The following is a 26,906-nucleotide window of genomic DNA, read 5'->3' on the forward strand; positions in this document are numbered from 1 at the left end:
AGGCCCCGCCCCCCGCCAATTCAGTATGCGCGCATGCGCAGTCCAAAATTTAATGGAGGATAATAAAAAACCGGGAGGAAGGAGCCTTGCGGGGCAGCGGGAGGCAGATGCAAAAGTTGGGAGCCTCCCGCAAAATGCAGGTAGGCAAGTATGCAGCACAGCCTGTATAGTGCAGCACCACAGGCAGCTCCACCTGCACCCTCTGTATAAGGAGAATTAATACTAGTAGCTGTGTACTGCATTATTATATATATATATCCTGCTGCAGCCACTGCACAGCCTTCTGCTCACTCACTACTCCTCTCCCATCTGCAGCACCCCAACACCCCTTCCCACACAGTTCACTTTTGCTCACTCACTCCTCACTACCTCTCCCCCATACGCGGCACCCCTGACCCCCCTCCTATACAGGTTGCCTTCTTCTCACTCGCTCCCCACACCTAGGGTGACCAACTCATCCCTTTAATCCTGGACACATATTAATTACACAGGTTATGTGACAGTTTAAAACCAGGTGAAATGGAGTCATGAGGTGTGGCAGTTTAAAACCAGGTGAAAGCCAGCCACAGAACCTGTGTAATTAATATGTGTCCCGGATTAAAGGGATGAGTTGGTCACCCTACCCACACCCCATCCCCCATTCACAGAACCACTGACCCCCTATTGAGCTTCTATTGGCTCACCAGGCAAAATAGCAGCGACGCCGATCTTTGACTGTCATGCTCTGATTATGACAGCCAGGCAGCGCACAGCTGTCTGCCTGGCTGTCAACAAGCAGGATTTCAGCCCCCCTTGGCAACAAGCATCTGAGTCCCCCTTTGCAATGAGGATTTCTGTTCCCCTAGGCAACAAGCATTTTACTCCCCCTTGGCAACAAGCATTTTACTCCTTTGTGGCAACAAATCCCCCTTGGCAATGAGCATGCCAAGGGGGTTTCATGCCCGTTATTGAGGTGTCAATAACAGGCATGAAACCCCCTTGGCATCGATTATGATGCCCCTGGCCTCAAGCATATAACCCCTGGCATTGATCATGTAGGTAAGCGGCACTTATGTGACATAATATGTAATGGGCATCACAGTGTGTGGCACAATGTGTAATGGGCATCATGGTGTGTCCTTATGTGTAATGCAGGCATGTCCAACGTTGGCCCTTCAGATGTTTTGAAACTACACATCCCAGCATGCTTTGCAATAGTTTTAGCATTCTCTAATAGCAAAACTGTGGCAAAGCATGCTGGGATGTGTAGTTTCACAACATCTGGAGGGCCAACGTTGGACATGCCTGGTGTAATAGGCCTTTCAATGTATGGCCTTATGAGTAATAGGCATTATGGTGCATGAAATAATATGTAGTAGGTATTACAGCTTGCAAAGTAATGTGTAACGGACATTATGGAGTGCGATGTAATGTGTAATGGGCATTACGGCATGAGGAAAAAAATTTAATGGGCATTATGGAGTGCAATATTATGTGTAACGGGCAATATGGCATTTGCTATAATGGGCATTACGGTGTGTGGTATAATGTGTAATGCCCCTCCCCCTTTTGTGAGGCCACACCCATTTTTGGCATGCGACTTCGCCGCGCAAAAGTCCCTTCGCCTTGCTTAGTTGGATCTGGGTCCACCCATTATCATATTTCTAGATTCGCCTATGGTTAGGATTATAGGCTGCGGGGTGTGTATGTGTGGTTAGTGTTATAGGCTGCAGGGTGTGTGTGTGTATGGTTATGGTTTTAGGCTGCGGGGGGGTGTATATGGTTAGGGTTATAGGCTGAGGGGGGTGTATATGGTTAGGGTTATAGGCTGAGGGGGGTGTATATGGTTAGGGTTATAGGCTGAGGGGGGTGTATATGGTTAGGGTTATAGGCTGCGGAGTGTGTGTGTGTGTGTGTATGGTTAGGGTTATAGGCTGCAGGGTGTGTGTGTATGGTTAGGGTGATAGACTGCGGGGGTTTATATGGTTAGGGTTATAGGCTGAGTGGGGTGTATTTGGCTAGGGTTATAGGCTGAGGGGGCTGTATATGGTTAGAGTTATAGGCTATGGGGGGTGTGATGGTTAGGGTTATAGGCTGCGGTGGGTGTGCATTGTTAGGGTTATAGGCTGCTGGGTGTGCATGGTTAGTGTTATAGGCTGTGGGGTGTGTGTATGGTTAGGGTTATAGACTGCGGTGTGTGTGTGTCTATGGTTATATGCTGTGGGGTGTGTGTATGGTTAGGGTTATAGGCTGCGGGTTGTGTATGGTTAGGGTTATATACTGTGGGGTGTGTGTCTGTGTGATTAGTGTTATAGGCTGAAGCGGGATGTATGGTTTGGCTGCGGAGGGGAGTGTATGTTAGGTTTAGGCTATGGGGATGGGGATGTGTGGGGTTAGGCAGGTCGGAGATGAATGGTTGGGTTGTGGGGGGGGGGGGTGTATAGATAGGGTTAGTCTATGGAGGTATGCATAGCTAGAGTTAGGCTGCAGGGGACAGGGATGTATAGTTAAAGTTAGGATGTGGGGAGTGGGATGTATAGTGAGTGTTAGACTTCGGGGAGGGGGATGTGTAGTTAGTGTTAGGCTGGTGGGGAGCGGGATGTATAGTTAGTGTTAGGCTGGTGGGGAGCGGGATGTATAGTTAGTGTTAGTCTGGTGGGGGGTGGGATGTATAGTTATAGTTACGCCGTGGGAGAGGGGGGTATATAGTTAGAGTTAGGCTGGGGGATAGCATACCTTCCAACTGTCCCACAGTGTCCTGTGGTGGTGGTGGGGGCAGTTGGGAGATTGATGGGCATGCGAGGTGTCCCTCTTAATGGTAGGTTTGGGGAAGTATGGTGTTAGGCTTCAGGGTGTATATAGTAGCTACTAACCTGGCCCACTGTGCTTCAAATGAGGCTGCTTTTTTGGGGGACACTCTGAATGATTCACCTCTCTGCAACTCTTCATTCATCCTGTCCGGACCTCTGGTTCCAGGTTCCCCGCAACCTTCTTCCCCCTCCTCCGCTCTTCAGTGCACTCTCCTGAGCTTCCTAACCTTCTGCTGCTGGCACCGTGCAGTTCTCCTCTTCTGCTCCACTCCAGCAGCCAGCACCGGGACTGGAACGGCACAGAGCAGGCTGACACATGTCCTGTGAAGGAGTAGAGACAATGAAGATATGCCAGATATGCCCCCGCAGTGCTAGGTATGCCCCCACAGTGCTAGATATGCCCCCACAGTGCCACACATATGCCCATACAGTGCCAGACAGTACCAGATATGCCCCCACAGTGCCAGATATGCCCCCAGTGCCAGCCATATACCCCCACAGTGCCAGACAGTACCAGATATGCACCCAGTGCCAGATATGACCTCAGTGCCAGATAAGCCCTCGACAGTGCTTGGTATGCCCCCCACAGTGCCAGGTTTGCCCCCAGTGTGCGATATGCACCCCACAGTGCTACATATGCCCCCCACAGTGCCAGATATGCCCCCCACAGTGCCAGATTGCCCCAACAGTGCCAGATATGCCCCCCACAGTGCCAGATATGCCCCCAGTGTGCGATATACCCCCCACAGTGCCAGGTATGCCACCCACAGTGCCAGATATGCCCCCCGCAGTGCCAGATATGCCCCCTCACAGTGCCAGATATGCCCCCACACAGTGCCAGATATGCCCCCGCACAGTGCCAGATATGCCCCCGCACAGTGCCAGATATGCCCCCGCACAGTGCAAGATATGCTCCCGCACAGTGCCAGATATGCCCCCCACAGTGCCAGGTATGCCCCCCACAGTGACAGTTATGCCCCCCACAGTGCTAGGTATGCCCCCCACAGTGCCAGAGTTCCCCCCACAGTGCTAGATATGCCCCCCACAGTGCTAGATATGCCCACCACAGTGCTAGATATGCCCACCACAGTGCAAGGTATGCCCCAACACAGTGCCAGATATGCCCCAACACAGTGCCAGATATGCCCCCCACAGTGCTAGATATGCCCCCACAGTGCCAGAGTTCCCCCCACAGTGCCAGGTACGCCACCCACAGTGCCAGGTACGCCCCCCCCCCGCAGTGCCAGATACGCCCCCCACAGTGCCAGGTATGCCCCCCACAGTGCCAGATATGCCCCCCACAGTGCCAGATATGCCCCCCACAGTGCCAGACATGCCCCCCACAGTGCCAGATACGCCCCCCACAGAGCTGGCTTGCCTGGGCTGCTTAAGTTACCTCTTTCCTTGGGGCTCCTCCTGTGGGGGCCACCGCTGGGCTCATCTGGAGCTGGGACTGCACGTGGGGTGGGGGGGCTCTCCCAGCCCACCAGTTGTTTAATGCCGGGGCCGGAGCCTGCAGGCCTGGCCTCTCCTCCATTGCAGGTGTTTCTTCAGCCTGAGGTCACCAATCGCCGGGGTCACTCGGCATTCACACTCCCTCCTCCTCCTCCTCCTCCTCCAGGGGGGTCCCTTGGAGGGTCCTCTGCAACAGCATGCTGTGCAGCTCGCCGCTCCCCCTTCACCTCGGAAGTCAAGGGGGGGGGGGTAGGGAGGACGCTGGAGGTTAGGAGCTGTGGGCGGGCTGCCTGGTGTACATGGATGGTTGGATGGTTGGGGACGAATAATGCCAGGCATAGGAGCAGGGGATAGGAGCTGAGGGTGAGTGAGCGAACAGGGAAGGGGCAGATGGGCAAGCCCATCCCCGTGCTGAATTGTAGGGGACAGAGGATGCTGGGGACAGGAGCTGCACTTCCAATTTATTTGTGCACTCTATATGACACCACCTGATCTGCAGCGAGCAGCCCGATTACTCTCCCTGTGTAGGCTGCCGCTGCAAATGTCCTCACATCTCCGTCGGCCATCTTGGTACACCCAAGTGAAGCCTATGTCTGTACTCCCCCGGTACTCTGTACTCCCCCTGCTGGACGCACTGCACATGCGCAACAAGTGGAAAAATCCTATCTTTATAATGGGGAAGTTTCACTAAATAAAAAAAAAAACTGCAACAATCTGAAAAGCCTAAACGTAAAAGGCACTACACTGGGACAATATCTACCTAATAAAACAAACCCCAAGTCTCAATTGTTCCTCTACCCTGAGTTATGCCTTCCCAAAAAAACCCTCATAGACTAACATGGGTGACAAGTTGCCATTTCTGAAGTGGCAGAAAAAAACTGACAGTTGGAAGTTTAGATCGCTCCCAATTGCTAATTTTTTTTAAATATTTCGCCCTGATTTGGCATGCAGCACCGGTTGATGATTCTACGCGTACATGCCAAATTTCAGCTCAGTACGTCCAGTCACTTTTGAGGTGTAGTCCCTCAAACACCATGCCCCATCTGAAAAGTTCCCTATGGGAAAAATCTGTTTATATATATATATATATGGTAGAAGAAAAGGGCACTCACCATTGAGGTAAAATTTCAACAGGATTGTATTCCATACTATCGAATATGAGCTGACACACCATCGACGTGACGTGACGTTTCGGTCCAGAGCGGACCATCATCAGGATAAAGTACAGCCATTAAACAAATCCATCAGACAACCAACCTGGCATCCATCCTAGACAGGAGATACACCTGTACTGACTTACCGGGCCAGCTTAAGTACCTGTCTACAGGAAGTGACCTCATCACACCCTGTCACCTATCACACCGACTGTGCAACCACATCTTACTCACTGCAGGACTCCTATCAATGGTCCTGGCTATATAGAAAACAGCATATAAGTGTGGAGCAGCCCAAAGTAAACATGTGCAAATATACCTTTTGTAAATAGCCTCTGTGTAGTTAGCAACCATGCCAAGGAGACGATTTGTCCAATAATATATACCATGCCGAAAATCCACAAGAGCATGACGGATCCTCCTGGCCGACCCATCATCTCGGCCAGGGGATCCGTCCTGCAACCTCTTGCACAATATGTGGATAACCATTTACAGCCTTATGTATTACGTACCCCAAGCTATTTGAGGGACACCGGTGATCTGCTAGACAGCCTCAAAACCCTCCCACCGATTCCATTACATGCGATTCTAGCCACAATGGATGTAGCTTTGCTATATACTGTAATTCCACATGATGAGGGGTTGGAGGTTGTGAGACAGACACTGAGTGATCCCAATCCTTCTGGCCCACCGACTGACTATGAGCATGAACATATTTTCCCTAATTACTCATCTAAAATCTTCTATTATCGCCGATATATAAATGATGTTTTTTTTATATGGAATATAATCCTGTTGAAATTTTACCTCAATGGTGAGTGCCCTTTTCTTCTACCGTATGCCTTGATGTTTGATCATCTGTAGGAGCACCCCCCTATCAAAGGATGTTTACCTGAGTGCGGAATTTGTGAAAATTTATATATATACATATATATATATATATATATATATATATAGTCTGTGTGATAGGTGACAGGGAGTGATGAGGTCACTTCCTGTAGATAGGTACTTAAGATGGCCCGGTCAGGCAGTACAGGTGTATCTCCTGTCTAGGAAGGATGCCAGGTTGGTTGTCTGATGGATTTGTTTAATGGCTGTACTATATCTTGATGATGGTCCGCTCTGGACCGAAACGTCACGTCATGTCGATGGTATGTCAGCTCATATTCGATAGCATGGAATATAATCCTGTTGAAATTTTACCTCAATGGTGAGTGCCCTTTTCTTCTACCGTATGCCTTAATGTTTGATCATCTGTAGGAGCACCCCCCTATCAAAGGATGTTTACCTGAGTGCGGACTTTGTGAAAATGTATATATATATATATATATATATAGTCTGTGCGGGGGTCCGGCACTGCCTGCCACCTCTGGCTAACTGCTGCTACTTGGCCCGGGTGCCCGTTCACCCAGAGAAACACTCTGGTACATGTATACCAATGGAAAAAAAAGGAACGTCACTCCCGGCTCTTGTTGAAAAACAGTGTTCTGCATTTGATGCATGTGCCAATATATAACTATAAAAATATAACTATAAAAACAGTGACTTTATTCCACTACGCTAGATGGTTTGACATATGTGTACCTTCTCTCTTTTTTACTTTATTGTTGCAAACATCCTTCCCGGTTTACACCACTAGATGGTGCTCTATCCATGAGGATGTATCTCCTATTCTATGTGTATTTTCCCTTACGTGAATGCTTGTAAATACTATTATTGAGCCCCATCTGATCTCTTTGTCTGATTGGCATATTTTTTGTTTGTTAAAAAATGATAATTATTGCTAATTACGTGTTTCTAGTTGCAAGAAGAAAAAATATCAAAATAGTGTCAAACTTTTTAAGACCCAAGTAGGCTGTATAGTCCACTTGAGATGTCTTGTGAAAAACTAAAGTGTATATAAACAACATTGTGCTATAAAAATGTTGCAACTTCTGTTGCTCATATAGCTACCATCCGTCAACCTTTCATGTGTCGGCAGATGGAGCTTATGAGCCAATCTGTGTCATAAATTATTGTACCAATAATGTGTGAGGTGACCTACGTCCCCTCTCCCAATTTTCCTGTCACCTGATTCATAAGGGCCTACTCCCCTACCCTGATTCACGATTGTCTAGTCTATAATTATCTCCATCGGTCATAATATCTCTTCTGTCTGTACCCAATTACTAAACAGTTATAGGTTGGGGATGAACGGTTTTAAATGCTGTAATTGGATGAGAATCTTATTTGCTGTTCCGTTCTATATTTTATAATTATAATTTATCAATTATAAAAAATTATAAAAATTTAAAAGAATTATAAAAAATTATAAAAAATTATAGAAAACAGCTAAAGTTCAACGCCTCATAAGAGACCATTGGGATTAACAGTGTTCAGTTTGCTGATCCAGCGGCATTCCATCTGTAGAAGTTTCTTATTCCTGTCTCCTCCCTTTAGTGTGGCAGGAACGTGGTCGATCATTCTGTAGCGGAGGGTGGCCATGCTGTGCCGCGCCTCCCCAAAATGTCGTGCCACATACATTCCTTAAATTGTCTCGCTGTCTTGCCCACGTAGTGTAAACCACATGGGCAACACAGTAGGTATACCACATACCGAGAGGAACAAGTTAGGGCATATTTAATTTTGTAAGCCTTGCCCGTATATGGATGCCTGAACTGGTCTCCTGTTACCATATAGGTGCAGGTCGCACAGCCCAGGCATTTGTGGCAGCCTGGCCTCTTTGTCAGGAAATGTGTCGGTCTTGCTTCTTTGAATTTGCTGATATCCGTTTTGACAAGAAGGTCCCTGAGGTTTGGTCCTCGTATGTAACTTGGCATGAGCCGGCTGTCTCGTAGGCTGGTTAGGTCTGGGTCAGTGTTCACTATGGGCCAATATGACTTCACTTTTTTAGTGATGTCAGGACTTCTGTCTGTATAGTGTGACACCCAAGTGATCATTTTTTTATTATTATTCCCATCTAGGGCCTCCTGTTTGTCTTTACTTTTTAGGAGGTCTGACCTATTTTTGCTACACGCCTTGATCTTGGCCTTACTTAGTGCTTCCTCCTGGTATCCTCTCTCCAGAAATTTTTTGTACATCTCTTCCAGTTGTCTATTGCGTACGTCCTCATCATTGTTAATGCGACATACACGTAGGAACTGGGAGTATGGTAAACTGGAAATGGTGTGTCTGGGATGAAAGCTTTGGCTGTGTAGGATCGTGTTCCGATCTGTTGGTTTGGAATATAATTGCGTTTGTATTGTCCCTTCTTTTATTGTTATTTGCACATCTAGGAAATTAACTGTTTCCTTACTCAGATTGAATGTGAGTTTCGCGGCACAGTCAGATGCGTTGTGTTGTTGTATAAGTTCCTATAATGACTCTTGGGGACCCACCCACAGTACCAAAATATTGTCTATATATCGTAGATATCGATAGACATTGCTTGAGACTCCTGGGTCTGTGAAGAATAATTTCTGCTCCACAGAGTGCATGTATGCGTTGGCGTATACCGGAGCAGCCTCCGAACCCATTGCACACCCTGCGCTTTGGTTGTAGAATCTGCCATCGTGTAGGAAGCAGTTGTGGGTCAGAGTGAACTGTATCAACTTTATGAAAAAATCAATTTGTGGTCCCGTGTACAGTCTGTTGTCCGCAATTAGTTCTTGTACCGCCAGAAGTCCTTGCTGATGGGGAATACAAGTATATAGATTGGTCACATCTATGCTGGCCAAAGTTATATTCTCAGGAACTTGTTCTATGGAAGCCAAGGTGGCTAATAGCATGGTTGTATCCTTAAGATATGTGTGTGTGGCTTGGATGCAGGGTTGGAGGTAGTGATCAATAACCACGGGCTGAGATTATAGGTCTGCCCGGGGGCCTCTGTGTGTCCTTGTGGACTTTCGGAATGGTGTAGAACAATGCGGTTTTAGGTTCATTCCTGTGCAGGTACTTCTGTGTTTCTGCTGTAATAATGCCATCTTCCACTGCTGAGGTGAGTAATTCCCCCAGATCTTTGACATAGTGAGCAGTGGGGTTCTCACTTAGTACCTCATAGGTGTCCGTGTCCATTAATTGTCGGTTGCATTCCTCCCGATAATCTGTTACATCCTGCACCACTATGGAGCCCCCCTTGTCAGCCCCCCTAATTACTATGTCCTGTCTTTTGCTCAGATTTTTCAGAGCCGTTCTTTCTTCTTTAGACAGGTTAGGTTTGAACTTTGTTTGGGCCTGTTGACATGAGGAGTCCACCAGTCTGGAAAAAGTTTTAATTGAGGCGTTGAATGATTGTGGATCAAACGTACTGCTTGGTCCTAATTTTTTTCTTATTATGCTGTGCTCATCCCCTTGTGTCATCTCCGTTGTTGATGCTTTCTTGTCAAAGTATTCTCTAAGACGGAGCTTTCTTTTAAATTTGTAGTTATCCACTTGCATTTGAAAGTCATCCTGTTTGGCTGTGGGTGTGTAAATCAAACCCTTGCTCAAGAGTTTGGTCATCACTGCCGTTAGAGGTACTTTGGATAAGTTAAAAACTATTGCTTGCGCCCTCTGGGTGTTTTTTGCTTCTTGAGTCTTTGGCTCTGGGCCCCCCCGTCTTGTCTTTGGGGTTCCATTTGCCTTCCTTTCCCGATCTTTGATCACTGATCTAAAGGGATCCTAAAGGGATCATCGGTCTCCTTCTGTTTTTTTTGTTCATCACAGGTGGTTCTGTGTCGCTCGCCGATGTGCTGGAGTATCCCTCCCATTGTAAGGGGGGTCGCCTGTCTCTTCTATATCGGGGTGCTTGAGAGTGTTGTGGTCAGCCTTCATTGTTCAGCCATCTATACACCCGTTGTTGTTGATAGTCCTGTTGGACTTTGAGGAATTTTTCCTTTTTGAATTTGAGTATATCTCTTCTGTAGTTTTCCACAATCATGTTTTCATCTTGTTGACCCAATCTGCATGGTTGGTGTCATTCAGCGTCTGCTGATGTTCTCCTTCAAATGTGGCAATTTTGTCCTTTACAATATTGAGTTCTCTTGTGAATTCCTCTTCCACCAAGAGGATCAGATCCAGTGGCGGAGATACTGTAAGGCAGCCCCCGCGGCTGCTTGGGGGAGCGGGGGCTGCATGGGCGCCGGGAGCCGGACAGGTGAAGAGATGCCCAGCCAGTGGCGCAACTATTATGCACAGACACCGCGGTGGCTGCGGGGAGCACCGGCGGTGTCTGTGGTGTCTGCGATGAGCGCTGTGAATGGAGAGGCATTGGGCTGCCACAGGGAGAGACAGTGCAGACAGTCACTGAACTTGCAGCCGCGGGAGGCGGGGGTGGGGAGCGGGGGGAGGAAGCACCTCCTCCGTTGCCGTCCACTCCATACACAGTGCCAGCGCGTGGTGATTAGAGACTTTCGCCTTCTCAACAAACATGCCCCCTAGCTTTGTGGAACACGTTTAAGAAAGCCATTGCCGCCTTCCCGCTGCCCCCGCCTCTCACCTGACTTCCAGGATCAGACAGCCGCCCGAAAATGCACCATCTGCCTGAAGTGCAGGGGTAAGGGACAGAAGGAGTGAGATGCTGGGGGGAGTGACAGAGGGAGTGAGACGCTGGAAGCAGGGACTGGAAGTGGGAGTGTGATGCTGAAGTGAGTGGATGAGGGAGTGAAGTGCTGGGGTTTAGCGATGGAGGGAGTGAGGTGCTGAGTTGGTGCAAACAGGTCTGTTGCATCTTCTCACTTCTCACCCATATCTCTATACCACCCATCAATATTTAGAGTGATACCCTAACACTGCCCCTAGTGCAGCAGCATAACCCTAGCAACTCCATTGCACCCCTAACCCTCCACTGGTAAATTAACCGTAACGATTCACCCTCCCCCAATGCATAACCCTAATGACCCCCACAGTCTAACCTAAGTGGCATTACCTAAGTGGCATTTCAGTGTGTAGCATATGGGGCATTACAGTGTGCAGCATATAGTGTAAGGGGCATTTCAGTGTGTAGCATATAGTGTAAGGGGCATTACAGTGTACGGTGTAAAGGGTATGGTTTGGGGGGGCGCCAGAAACTTTTTTTGGCTGGGGGGAGCAAAATTTATAGTTACGCCACTGATCAGATCCATAGAACATTTGTTCAGGATACTGATCCACTTAGTGCAAAAGGCCGGATTGTGTCAGCCTATGGTGGGGGAGTTATGTACGCGAAAGCCACGTGGTATCTGCTTGTTCCTGTAGTATTCGGATAACGTTATTCCGTGCATCAGGAAATCCACTTCTTTCTTTTTCATGCGTATTAATTCCTGGAAGATTTCTTCTCCAGTCGTATGTGCCCCCATATCAAACACTGTTTCAGTGTAAAGGATTCCCCCGTCGTCACTATCAGAAAAGCTAAAAACATTGGTGTTGTCACACTGCAGCATTTGAACATTTTCATCCCCTACTGCTGATGTGGGTGTTGCCATCTTAGAATCAAAGTGCAGGTACAAAGGAAAGTGCTGGTGCTCAATAAAGTGCAAAGTGTAGTCACTGTCAAAGGAAGCCAATACTCCTGTGGTGTCCTCCGTGTGTAGTATCCTTCCTTAGTGAGACAGTGCTGGTTGAGGTCCTGTGCTGCAGGTTTCCTGCGGCCAGAGAATGATTCAGCTGGCGTGCCTTGAAACAAAGTCAGTGTCCCAATGTAGGACGCTCTGACCTGGATACAGTCTGTGCGGGGGTCCGGCACTGCCTGCCACCTCTGGCTAACTGCTGCTACTTGGCCCGGGTGCCCGTTCACCCAGAGAAACACTCTGGTACATGTATACCAATGGAAAAAATAGGAACGTCACTCCCGGCTCTTGTTGAAAAACAGTGTTCTTTAACTGTGTTTGCCAACGGCGTTTCGAGCCTATGGCTTGTCTTCAGGACAATAACAGTTGGTACATGTGTAACAGTGCATTATATACCTTACTTAGAACAGGTGCCTCCACGCCGCCATTCCGGGGTGAACGGAAGGGAAGGATCAGAAGGGGCTCAATAATAGTATTTACAAGCATTCACGTAAGGGAAAATACACATAGAATAGGAGATACATCCTCATGGATAGAGCACCATCTAGTGGTGTAAACCGGGAAGGATGTTTGCAACAATAAAGTAAAAAAGAGAGAAGGTACACATATGTCAAACCATCTAGCGTAGTGCAATAAAGTCACTGTTTTTATAGTTATATTTTTATAGTTATATATTGGCACATGCATCAAATGCTATAGTATGTTTTATTTATGATGTTTTTATGCTCTTTCATAGGGACAGTGTCAACACGCTGACATCACGTCCCCTGCAAACAGGCGCCGCGTCACATCCGGTGTGTGAACCTGGAAGTAGGTCCTGGAGCCGGAGGGTGAACGGAATGGCGGCGTGGAGGCACCTGTTCAAGGTAAGGTATATAATGCACTGTTACACATGTACAAACTGTTATTGTCCTGAAGACGGCTCGTCTTCAGGACAATAACAGTTTGTACATGTGTAACGCCGTTGGCAAACGCCGTTGGCAAACACAGTAAAAGAACACTGTTTTTCAACAAGAGCCGGGAGTGACGTTCCTTTTTTTTCCATTGGTATATATATATGTATATATATATATATATACACACATACAGAGTACCACAACACTCGCCATCCCTGCGAATGGGGTGCAAGCAGCACTCGCCATTCCCAGGTTGGGGTGAAAGTGGCCTGTGACCACATGCTCTAATAAATACAAATACAGGGACTCAACACTCTCCATAATGAACTAACTCACCTTGGTATACAATTAATCAAATAAATAATGGGGTTTTAGTTCATGAATTGATCAATGCATTTAAGCTTGCAGCCCATCGCCAAGGGACCCCATTTCACTGCAAGTCCTACACTAGCAATTTTTTCTCAAGAACCTGCCAACTGCTGACACATCATAGCTAGAGTCGACATGTGCTTTTTCCTGGTTTAAAGCTCACCTGCCAAGTGCCTTATGGCTTTTAAAGATGAGGCAGTCACCTAACACAACACCTGACTTAGAATTAAAGGGGCAGCTGTAACAGGTTACAGATAAATTAGCTCATCTGGGGTGAAAGAGAAAGCTATGATCACAGTAACAAAGGTTAATAAAAATTAACCCACATATATACACACATACAGAGTACCACAACACTCGCCATCCCTGCGAATGGGGTGCAAGCAGCACTCGCCATTCCCAGGTTGGGGTGAAAGTGGCCTGTGACCACATGCTCTAATAAATACAAATACAGGGACTCAACACTCTCCATAATATATATATAAATATACACAGGGTAGTAATAAGCGGCACTCGGAGACTGACGTAAATGGTGAAGAAAGTGGAAGTTTATTCCATGTGCCAAACAGAAAATGTTTCGGAGCTCGGGGGCCCCGTTGTCAGTTCAGGGAAAGCACAATTACCTTACAAACAAAGTGAAATTTATAGGTGACTTGCCCGCCCCTTGCGCGTCCCGTCCGTGTCCTCCTCCAGCGGCTTCCGGGTTGGCGCCGTCTCTGTGACGCTGCAGGCGCCGCTCCGATGGTCGCGATGGTTGCGTGCGGCTCCGTCACTGATGCGCGCTCTTGGGTCACGGGGGGCGGCTGTGCGCTATGTGACAGAAAGTAAACACACACAAGGGTCACAGTCATGATACTACACAAAACTGTGAATAGCTGTTTCCGTACATGAAAAACTTAAGGGAAACAGGTTACAAACAGTGAGAAAACAAATGAATGGCTGTGACTGCACGATTGTATGGAAACAGTGGTGTTAGGCTGCCATCTACTGGGCAGTGTATAAAAGTGTTACTAAGTTACACAAATACATGTAAAAACTTACAAGACATTTTATCTAAAAAATGCGGCAGCATTTGGGGACTGTCCCTGAAAACTGCGTGCCTCAGTCTACATGTGTCCGGGCAAGGAACTGTGGTATGCCTATATATATCCATGGTCCACTAAGGGATGTGCTATCAGATATTGCATACTCCCATGTGATTAAGGGGCAACATGTGTCTGTACGTGGGCAGACAAGTGGGTGCCTGTATGGGCAAAAGGAAAAAGGAAAAAATTGCGCAAAGGGGTCCCCCTATGGAAAGAGCTGGATGATGTATATGGACTAGTGATATATTGACCACCGCCTATGGGCGAATGGTGAACTCTGCGGGAAAGATGTGCACCACAGTTAGTAAAAATGCAATAATGTGCTAGATGTACAATGGACATGAAGCCTGACCGAAATGGGAACAACTAAGGGTACGGAGGATGTACAGGGCCGCCTGTTTTATAGAAAATTGTATAGGCCAAGATTCTCATTAAGCCCCCTGGATCTGTTGCCGCCTCTGATGGAAAATGGTACGTGGTCCACTATTTTGTACCGCAAGGTTGCCATGCTGTGTTTAAATGTGGCAAAGTGGCGAGCCACTGGCTGCTCACTTTTGCCGGAGATAAGGGCTGCTCGTATGGCACATCGATGTTGGGCCATCCTGACTTTAAGTGTGCAGTCGGTCTTCCCCACGTAATACAAGCCGCAGGGGCAAGTGATCACATATATAATGAATTTAGATGTACATTTCAAGGGCCAGCGGATTTTGAATTAGTGCCCGGTGTGTGGATGTTGTATGGTGGTGCTAGGTGTGAGTGAACTGCATGTGGTGCATCCCAGGCAGCGATAGCACCCGTTCTCACGCTGTCTGGTGCCTGGGGGAATGGAATTAAATGCAGTGATATCAAGCTTTACCAAGCGATCTTTAAGATTATAACTGCGCTTGTAGCTGGGTAATAGTCTAGTTTGTTTAAGACTTTTTAAATCCGGGTCTGACGTGATAATAGGCCACCAGCTTTTCGCTAATTTGGTAGTGACTGTACTAGATGGGATGGCTGGGAGTTGAGCTTTTTTGGGTTGGCAACTGGTAATCATGGACTGTCTGTCGTGTACCAGCTCCTTGTCTTTGGCCTTGTTTAGGCTCGCCCTGGGGTACCCTCGTTGTTCAAATTTGTGTAACATCTCGTCCACTTGTTGTGCACGTAACTGGGGATCCGAGGTTATCCTGCATACACGTAGGAACTGCGAGTAAGGCAGTCCTTCTATGGTGGATTGTGGGTGGAAACTGTTATGCCGGAGAATGGTGTTCCGGTCTGTGGGCTTAATGAACAGTGCAGTGTGTATCTGTTCCTGAGCTATCCTGATGCTCACATCCAGAAAGTGGATTTCCTGTGTACTGGAGGTCAGGGACAATTTAATGTGATGGCTGGAGACGTTTTGTGTTTTAACCAGGTCCTCTAGGGTGGTGAGGGGCCCGGTCCATATGATCAAAAGATCATCTATATAACGTGTATATAGATCTAGATGCCTACGTATGGGCTCTTCACGTAAAAACAAGCTCCGCTCAACCTCCCACATGTAGGCATTTGCAAAGGACGGGGCGACAGAAGAACCCATCGCACACCCCGTCCTTTGCAAATAGAACAAGAAAAAGTTATGCTTTAGTGTATAATCCAATAAATCCAAAAAGAACGCGGAATCTGGCCCGTTGTATAGTGGGGTTGCTGACTGCCTGGAGACCCTCTGCGTGGGGAATACATGTATACAGGCTCGATACATCTAATGTTGCTAATACAGTACCCCGGATCACATGATCATACGTGGATAGGATAGCCAATAAAGCATTGGTATCCTTGAGGTAAGTGGGTAGTGCCTGTATACATGGTTGCAGATAGGTATCAAGATACACAGAAATGGGTTCACACAGCGACCCCCTGGCGGAGATAATGGGTCTCCCAGGGGGGCGCTGTGTGTCCTTGTGGATCTTGGGAATGGAATAAAAAATAGGCACCACTGGAAACTCCACCGTGAGTTTTTTGCAGACAGTGCTGGTAATAGTATTGTTGTTAACCGCTTGTGATAATAAGTTATCCAAAGTTTTTTTATAGTCACCGGTGGGGTCCTGTGCCAACAAAGAATAAGTCTGGGTATTGTTAAGCAGTCAGTGGCATTCATCTACATACATATTGGTGTCCATGACCACAATGGCCCCACCCTTGTCAGCCCCTCTAATAATGATGTCTTGCCTTTTGCTGAGCTCAGCCAGTGCTGTGAGTTCAGCGGCAGATAGATTGGGATGTACCTGGGGGGGTGGGTCAGGTAAGGTACTGTCCATAAGGCGATGGAACGTCTTGATGGCTGCATTGGTTGAGTGTGGATCGAATCTGGATGGAGGGTCCAAGCGTTGTATGGCAGTTGGTAAGGCTTCGGCTTCAGGATGTGGGGCTGTCTTTCCGAAGAATTCTTTGAATTTCAGTGTCCGCTGAAATTTGAAAGAGTCATCTTTCCATTTGAATTTATCAGGGGGGTGCGTGGGAAAGTCCCTTTCTAAGGAGGCACATCTCGGACTTGGTTAAGGGTGTCTTAGACAGGTGAAATATAAGTCCTGCTCCCCTTGGGAGGGTTTTTGCCTTTGGCGGAGGCACTGGTCCCCCCGGCGGGTAGGACTTGTACGAGGGGTATGTACCCCTAAAGGGCCACGACCGCGGGTGGAAGAGGGAGTACCCCTGGTGAAGGATTCCGCGTCGCTGCCAGATGTACTGGTCTGCACTGGTTTAGCTCAGCGTTGACGGTATCCTTGCCGGAAAGGTTCCTGCGTGGGCCGGGTGGTGGTGCCAAGCCACGGATAGACCGCGTGTTGTTCGTAGTCCACTTTTACCTTCTTGAGTTTTTCTTTCTTATAGCGTAGAAGTTCGACTCTGTATGTTTCAACCTGCGTCTTTAACTTGTCCAGCCACTTGGTCGAGGTGTCCGCCCTCAGGGTGGGAATATGGGCTTCCTCGTAAGCTTTGATTTTTTCTTGAGTGGCCAGCTGCTCACGTGTCGCTTCTTCTATCACTAATAAGATAAGGTCCATAGAACATTTATTTAATATCGCCACCCAGCGCTTGGAGAATGGGATGCTATGTCTCCCTATGGTGGGAGAGTTGTGCACGCGGAACCCACGGGGAATCTGTTTACTCCTGTAATAGTCCGAGAGTGTCCGTCCGTGGTACAAGAAATCAATCTCTCGCTTTTTTAGCTTGAAAAGATCACTGTAAATGTCATCGTTAGAACTGCGATAGTTGTCATCTAAGGCCGATTCTTTATGCAGAATGGTGTCAACCTCCGTTTCGGAATAACTGTATGCATCCGAGTGGTCACACTGCAACACATGAGAAAATGCTGTAGCTGTATCCGACTCTATTTGGGACATACTACCGGCAGATTGTAAGTGCTGACACTTGCCGTGAAGATCTGGTCTGCAGCGTACAGCTGTGGTTTTAGCAGATTGCAGGAAACAGTGCTGCACTATTGTGTGCTGCTGCAGGTATCAGGATACCTAAGGGGAAAAGGAGGGCTTGCCAGGTGCCTTGTCTGCCAGATGACACAGATTGTGTGTGGTGGGCAGTGTGATCTGTGTAATACAGTCCAATACGACCGGCACTCAGGTCTTGAATGTGGAAGCCAGGGAATGCTTGCTCCGGTGCCCTCTCACAAGATGGGATAAATCCTCAGGATGTATGCAGGGTAGTAATAAGCCGCACTCGGAGACTGACGTAAACGGTGAAGAAAGTGAAAGTTTATTCCATGTGCCAAACAGAAAACGTTTCGGAGCTCGGGGGCCCCGTCGTCAGTTCAGGGAAAGCACAATTACCTTACAAACGTCCTGTCCGTGTCCTCTTTCAGTGGCTTCCGGGTTGGCGCCGTCTCTGTGACGCTGCAGGCACCGCTCCGATGGTCGCGATGGTTGCGTGCGGCTCCGTCACTGATGCGCGCTCCCGGCTGCCGGCTCTTGGGTCACGTGGGGTGGCTGTGCGCTATGTGACAGAAAGTAAACACAAACAAGGGTCACAGTCATGATACTACACAAAACTGTACAGTGAAAGAATAGCTGTTTCCGTACATGAAAAACTTAAGGGAAAGAGGTTACAAACAGTGAGAAAACAAATGAATGGCTGTGACTGCATGATTATATGGAAACAGTGGTGTTAGGCTGCCATCTATTGGGCAGTGTATAACGTTTTCTGTTTGGCACATGGAATAAACTTCCACTTTCTTCACCGTTTACGTCAGTCTCCGAGTGTCGCTTATTACTACCCTGCATACATCCTGAGGATTTATCCCCTCTTGCGGAGCAAGCATTCCCTGGCTTCCACATTCAAGACCTGAGTGCCGGTCGTATTGGAATATATATATATATATATATATATATACACTAAACATCGGCACTCACCTTTCCTAGTTTTGTGGTGCCCTATGGCTTGTGACCACATTGTTTAAACAGACATTGTAGGCGCTCTGCACACACTAAATTAACTGAAATTAAATAGTGGAGATTTGGTTCATGAATTGATCAAAACATTTAAGCCTGCAGCCCCCTTCACGGGACCCCACTTTTCTGCAGGTCCTAACACTATCGCTCAAAATGGCTACAACACACATACTGTAGCTATCACATCAATGCTTGATTCCAGGCATGCTATCTGGTCTAAAGCTCACAGCAGACTGTGCTTTTATAGGTGAGCAGTTACCAACAGACCTGTCACTAATCATCTAGGGAAATGGTTAACATAAGCTATACACTATAGGTTAAAACAGGGTGCATGAGAGAATGTGACCACAATAAGACTAATTTAAAAAATTAATCTAATAAATAATATATACACCAAACATCGGCACTCACCTTTCCTAGTTTTGGGGTGCCCTATGGATTGTGACCACATTGTTTAAACATATATATATATATCTTATATATTTAGCCAGATCTGTCACTCATCCTCTGTGTGTGTATAACGTACCCGCCCCCTCTAGGGAAAAGACCAGTGTTTTATGTCTATAACGTTCCCGCACAGCTGGATACACAACCCCCCCCCCCTAGGGAAAAGACCAGTGTTCTACACACCACCACCCCCTTGACATCACCTCCTCACACCCAGCCAGGGCTACAGTACACGTCCACCATCCACCATGTTGTAGCTGAGCGGAAAACCCAACCCTCGGACCCCTGCGACCCCCCTCCCGCGATTCGCGGTCCCCCCGCACCCCCTCCCGCGATTCACGCCCCCCCCCACGATTCACGGCACCCCCCGTACCCCCCCTCCCGTGATTGGCTACCACTAATATACAGCCTCCTGCTCTCATGCACCCTCACTCCCTCCCAGTGGGAGGAGACGCTCACCCAATGCCGGGAGCTGCATACTGTCCCCCAACCTCCTCCAGTTCTAGGGATGCCCATCGACCATCAATGATTTCAAATCATCGGTGGTTTATGGCCGATGTTGAATACTTTTGCCATCGATGTGGGAGGACCAGGTGGTTTCCCTACATCGATGGCAAAGGAGAACCGATCAAGTTTCAATTTTTTTTATATTTCCGGGACACGGAGCATAGCTCCTCCCCCCCACACCTGGAAGTCCCGCCACTGAGTTCTGATTGACCCACGGCCTATTTAGACAGATATAATGGATGACCATCGATAGCTACAACAATCGATCGATCCAAGTAATATTTGACTACTATCGATGGCAGGGTGCAAAATCACCATCAATGCCAACCATCGATGGTGTCTGCACCAATGCCCATCCCTACTCTGCAACAGCCAAAAACCGTTGCTACCCCTCATGCCCACACCCCTATCACTACCCAGCTTCCTGCTCTCCTGAACTTTAACTTCCACCACTGGGGAGTCGCTGATGCAATGTTGTCCACATACCCCTATCATGCCTCATAGCCCAGCCTCATGCTCTCATGCACCGTAACTCCCACCTAGTAGGAGGAGACACTGACTCATGGCCATCGTCCTGTACTCCTGTGCTGCCACGCTGGACCCTCATCCACAGAAGCTGCACAGTGTCCCCCACCCTCCTCTTTAGTTCCCCTTATGCTCACAAACCCCTATCACTACCCAGCCTCCTGTTTCCTGTGTTGTGACCTCCATCAGCTGACTCAAAAACACCCGACTATACTATTGCACACACACCCAAACAACACGCACACACGCACCCCCCACACCCATAAATGTCACTGTACCCTCCACACTATCAATGTACATCTTACTCTGTAACCGCTTTTTAATTAAACAAAACAATACACACACCCTTCCAAATAATATGCTCTCTATTTAACACATTTCACCTATAACTCAAGTTGCAATACAGGGCATCTTACAATTCTAACCATATTTCTCACAATACAAAAGTTCACAAATTGAGGGGGCGCAACCCCCTACCCCCTAGTATGTGTATATATATATATATATATATATATATATAGAGAGAGAGAGAGAGTGTGTAGAAGAATCGGCACTCCCTTACTTGGTTACTGGATGCCCAGGTGCCCTCAGTAGTATCAGGTACAGAAGGAGGGGAAGCTGAGTCACTCAGGGAACATTTTCAAAAGCTGCTTTATTGTAAAGACATCAAAAGAACATGTGCGGCAACAGGCCGACGTTTCAATACCGCTGTGGGCATTTTTTTCAAGGCGCCTGCCACATGTATTGCTGGACAAAAGGTAAACACCCGCTGTGAGGCGGGGGAATAGATTTATACTCATGTTCCTGTTGAAGGCTGTCCGGCGGTCAGGTGTGGAATCGGTCTCCGCTTCTGCTGGCGTCCGCGTCCCCGTCCACTGACGTCATCTCTGGGTGACTCGGTTACCCGGCAACCAATGCGTTGCCTTAGCAACCCTCTGCTTGCACAGTGATGCGTCCCTGGCCGCCGTATCAGTGTTCTTATGACCAATCTGTATAGGAGACAAAACGACATATAAACAACATATAAACAAATGTGCAATTAAACAAATAAGTATACAATGCAAATATTAAATAGGGCACTTACATCTTTTTTTCTGAAGGTATGTACTTTTCCACAACTTTCATTAGATATATTAACACTAAATTTAATGAATTATATAATATATATATCCATTTATAGGCTGGAAATTTTAAATAGTATTACCGGTTACCGTACCTCTAAAGATCAGTTAAGGGACCATCTATTGGAGGTATGTGTATTTTGTATAAAATTATGATTTAAAATATTAATATTAAAAAAAAAACCTAGTTAAACCATATATCCACCCATAGGTCAAGAACAAAAGGGCTTTGCCAGTATTGGCCACCCTTATTCTACTAAGTTTGAGCCACCCATTCTGGGAGCCATTGGGAGTAGGAGTGCTTAAGCCACCTATTTTGAGAGTCATTGGGAGAATGAGTGCTCCGTAACAAATGAGATTATTTATCATCCACTAACGGTATGTATTATAGCACATTAGTTAATTTAGTTATCTCTCAGAAGAGCCAACAAGTTAGCTAACTTGGACGTTACAGGTCCAATCTTATAAAAATAAGAACCTTTATAAAAACAAGCACTTAGAAATCTCTAATTAAAGATCAACTACAGGTATATCAAACTTTATATTAATTAATCTATTAGCTATTAATAGTCACAAATAATCACACACAGGTTTTGACAATTTATATACTTTATTCACAGTAATTGTATTTTTGGATCATCCAGTGGAACAAAACCGCCCACATTTAAAACATCTTTAATCTTTTGAAGGTATGCTATTATAGTTCTCATTTTTCTCCAATTATGATATTGATTGAATATTCCATGAACTAATGGTTATTAAACTTGACAGACTCTTAGTCATTTTTTCATTCCTCTTCCATCTGTTCCGAACCCCTCTTGTATGCCATCTCTGTCTCACCCTAAATTGTATTTGTTACGCTGTCAAAGAATTAGTACAAATTAATATTGATTTCTTTCCTAATTTATGTACTTACAACAATGTTCTACTTTTGTAGATTCTTATTTTATATGTCAAACCCCTGATGAAGTCTCTTAAAGAGGCGAAAGGCGTCGGGTATTTGGTGTGATCCTAACTCCAAGAGAACACTTCGTTTCCAAGAGTATTTAATCCTAATTTTTATATGTTTTATAATAAATGTTTTATATCTAAAATAATTCTTGGTTGACAATATTTTACAACTAGTGGAAAGACTGAAATCATTGTATTGGTAAATTATACATGGGCGCTGTATAACACTATTGGGTTGTGTATTGGATTGTGGATCCCTCTGGTAGGGGATCGAGTGTTAGTAGTGACCACCCTTACTTGGCGCAAATTTCTAGTGATATTGTATTGTTATATATATATATATATATATATATATATATATATATATATATATATATAGCAAAGAAGGACCGGGGGTCAGACCCCCGTCGTCGGGGGAAATAAAGACAGGTGTACAGCGACAAATAAAGTGCCAGATACATAAGAGGCTTTAGTACTCTCTACTGTGTGTTCTCCAACAAAGGAGAAAAAGGGAGTCACAGGGTTCAATAACCATTATATGTAATTAATGCTCACTATGTTGCATGCCCCTTCACCGCGAGATGAGGGCCATGATGCCGTGCCTGACGCTGTACGCCACTGGACGCGGTGATGTCATCGCAGTTCGCAGGATCCCGGAAACCAGCCCGGGAGGGGGTGAGTATGCTACGTATTGTATATATATCTTTGTACTTGCACTTTATTTGTTACTGTTCACCTGCCTATATGTCCTGACGACGGGAGTCTGACAGATGTTGACAGACCACCTATATGGAATAAAGTTGGTCCTTTCTTCTCTGCTTATTGGAGTCCCTGAGTGCCCTTGCTTGCTTTTAACATACATACATACATACACACATATATATATATATATATATATATATATATATATATATATATATATATATATATATAGACAGAATTTCCGCGACACTTCAAGGGAATTTGTAAATATTGTATTGAAGACAAAATACAAATCAGGTACCATGCAATATAGGGCGGTATTCAATGAGAATACCTGCGAGGTGCAGCGAATCCTTTTTAGGATTCGCTGCACATTCGCCACGTTCCGGAGCCGGCGGGCTCCGGTATTCAACGTGTCAGGGGCTCGCTGCCCCTGACTGGCGAATATGAGCTCCTGCGGCGATTGCCGCAGGGAGCCTGAGGACGGTGGCAGGCAGAGAGATGGAAGTCTATCTGCCTGCCCCAGAACGTTTGTGGGGGTTAGGTGGGCTCCCCGGGTGCCAGGCAGCACAGGCTGCCCCCCAGGGGTGCTAGCAGGGGACCTTTATTCACTATACCCGATCGTAACGATCAGGGGCAGTGAATATATGAATATGTAATGAGCGGCTCGGCTCCGGCGCCCCCTGCTGGCTGCTGTGTAAAAAAAAATATATATATATTTTACAGCACATGAATAAAAGTAGCATGCCCCTCCTTAGAATAAAATTCCTGATTTTTAGACACTAAATGTAAAAAACAAAACACTTTATTTTAAAAGTTCACATTCCACTTCTCCATAAAAAGATAGCGATTGCTACTCAGTGAATCATGGCGAAATAAACCTTCAAATGTATTCGCCATGTGGTCATTAAATAGGGTGATTCACCGTTTTAGTCAGAAATTCGCCAAACAGCACAAATTCGCCATAAAAACATGGCGAATCAGGCTCATTGAATACCGCCCATAGTCGACGTTTCAACACCTATAGGTGTTTTTATCAAGACAACAGGGGCCTGAAATACACTTGCACGGAGGCAAGAAAACAACAAACAAACTCGCACGGCGGCAAGACATTTATACATACCAGCCTATGATCTCTCCTGCGGCCGTATGCAGCGGGCGTCCTCCCACACATGAGAGGCGCTCACCACTGACGCCTGTCCTTGTGCTGTTGCTAGGATACTGTCACGTTTCGTGAACTTGGTAAAGCACCAGCCAGAGTGTAACGGAGGCTGGGTGCTTTAATGTAGGGCTGTTTCATGAACGACAGACTGGAGTGAAGCAATTTAATAAAATTAAACCTTTTTTAATGAAGATACTGTGGTACAAAGATATGAATGATGGCACAATGAAATACTGTAGATATTGGTACAATGAAAGAAGACAATAATAAACAATACTTATTGAAGGAGCTTGAAGATGATTGAGAAGTTGAATGATTGGAAGATTGGATAATTGGATGATTGAATGAAAGATTGGATGGTTGAATGAAGATGAAGAAGGGAATGAGAATAAAGGTGCCCACAGACGCTACAATTGTACTGTGCTATGCGTTTTTGACTGTACAATGGTTCTATACAATTTTTCTTCCAGCTTGCTATGAGATGTGCACTTGGATGCATGTGATGAACCCATGTTTGTAATGTTAAATTTCAGATGTAGTCTAAAAAGTACGTGCAGCACGTACTTTTTTAGACATACAATATCGGGCTCCCGGGAACGCGCATCGCATCGCACAAGCCCATAAACACCATCCAATAATTGTACATAAGATGCAATTTGTGCTTAAAAAGTACAAAACGCATTTGATAATTGATGCGTCTGTGGGCACCTTAAGATGAAGTCCAGTTGGAATCTTGTGCTGAATGAGATCGTAGCTGCCAGAACCAGGGATGCTGGCCACGGATATTGACCACCAGGAAACTAGGATGAAGATGACACCCTTTGGGGGGTTAACCTTGTCCTTGTCCTAATTGGCGGCAGAGGATTTCCATGGACGGATATGGTGAAGCAGTAGACGATCAGCAGGAAGATCAGGATAGACTTTCACCCAGAAGACGAGAGATAGCCTGCAGTCGATGCTACAGGAATAGCCAGAAATGTCCAATGATGCTAACGGGTGGACATCATTGTACTGACTGCCGGTATGGCCCGGCTAGTCAGTATTTAAGGGTTGAGCTGAGAGGTGATTGGCTGCGCCAGTGACATCACGTTGGGGCCGCGCAGCATAGGCTGTGGAAACCAGAAAGATGGGCACCGCCTGTTGTGGCGACAGAAACCAGCCAGCAGAGAGCATTACGCGGAGGTGCTGCAGCTGGCACTTCCCAGCCTGAGGCCTAACATGACGAGGACACCATCATGGCGGATTGTGCATCATGCCACCAGGAGACTGTACACCACAGCTGTCATCCGGCAGATGGACACGGAGCCTGGGTGACAGAGTGACAGAACGTAGACAGTCGGCATTGGCATCAGCAGCGGAGGTGAACGCCATGACAGAGGGTAACACATTAGAGGTCTGTGGGACCGGGACAACTCAGGGAGCCAGGGTAGCTGAGATGGTGGTTGTGACAGATACCTAGCGGCGCAGGATGCCAACCGCGGTTGCTGGGATCGTACCAACAAGCCAGGCGCATTGTAACAAGCGGATTACAGGAATGTGTGCCACAACAAATAAAAAATATAATGCGCAACAAATGCAAATATCAAAGTAATGAGTGGCATGTTTAAATCACATTCCTGGTGTGGATGGCCGCATTAATTGCAGATCGGTGGAGGGCCATCCTCTCTCTCACCGTCCGGATGGTTTTGCTCATGTAGTGGAGTTACAAAGAAGGTTAACTGTGGTGGGTGCGCACACAGTGCTCTCCAGCAGCCTATTCAAGGTGTTATTCTCAAACCACCTTACATAAACAAAAGGAAAATACACAGTACATGAATTGATACCGGCGCTTTAGAGAGGTAGTCCTTTAGAGATTTTGTTTCCAATAATAGTCCAGTACCCAGAAATTTGAATGGATATGGTGATTACGGATGTAATAATCCTCCAGATATAGAATAAAACAGAAACAAAATATAGTGCATAACGTTTTGGACAACAAATTGAATAGGGGTTTTGCCCTTAAAAGCACACAACAAAAGTCCCGGGGCACAGCAGGAGGGTTGGGGTCAGTCACAAAGGCTGATCAGCTCCGGACACTGAAACAGCCTGAACTCATCCACCCACACGATTCCCAAAGTCCAGCACGGGTACACAGTCACAACAGTAGAATGGCAAGGCACGCTAAACGCGTTTCAGATCCTCATTGATCCTTCCTCAGTAGCGTGCTCTTGCCTTGCCATTTCGCGTTTAAATAACACTGAAGATTATACGTCCGAGTGGCGCTTCCGCCTTTACCCGGAAACAAGATGGCTGTGCGTTCCAAGCGCCGGCCAATATGCGTTCCAGACGTAAAGAATATAGTAATCCCGGAAGTAAGATGGCCGTGCGTTTCACAGCACGGTCATTGAATTCTCCGGTGGATGGATACACATATTAATCTATTATATCAAGAAACATATCACCGCTTGAGTCAATATCCTCCTAATGAACAGATCACAGTTATATCCATAAATAAATAATGTGCATATATATTATTTTAAAAAACATATGCATAGATCTCATTCTCTAAAAAACGTGTGCATAGATCTCATTCCTTAAAAAACGTGTGCATGGATCTTCATCATTTAAAAAACATCTGGATATTGCATAAGAAACAAGATAATCAAAAGATAATATAGAATAGTATAAAAACAATACATACAATATATATAAAAGGAGAGACGGTCAGGGCTAAAAGCATGATGTTAGGTTAAAAAGTGTTTCAATTCAAAATCACCGTTTAAACCCCCAGGGACGAGAGTATTTAACCGGTGGATCCATCTCATTTCATTTTGCGCAAGGCGCTT

At 46.4% G+C, this 26,906-nt stretch overlaps 1 long non-coding RNA gene across 1 annotated transcript; it reads left to right on the forward strand.

Annotated features, from left to right (window-relative positions):
* Positions 1-35: 35 nt before the first annotated feature.
* Positions 36-22,312, forward strand: LOC146027245 (uncharacterized). Its single transcript, XR_014454724.1, has 3 exons — positions 36-140; positions 21,887-21,955; positions 22,204-22,312. It is a non-coding gene; the product is annotated as an uncharacterized LOC146027245 (long non-coding RNA).
* The last annotated feature ends 4,594 nt before the right edge of the window (positions 22,313-26,906 follow it).

Source organism: Crinia signifera, chromosome 1 (assembly GCF_055691185.1).
Source record: "Crinia signifera chromosome 1, ASM5569118v1, whole genome shotgun sequence".
Classification (NCBI taxonomy): Eukaryota; Metazoa; Chordata; class Amphibia; order Anura; family Myobatrachidae; genus Crinia; species Crinia signifera.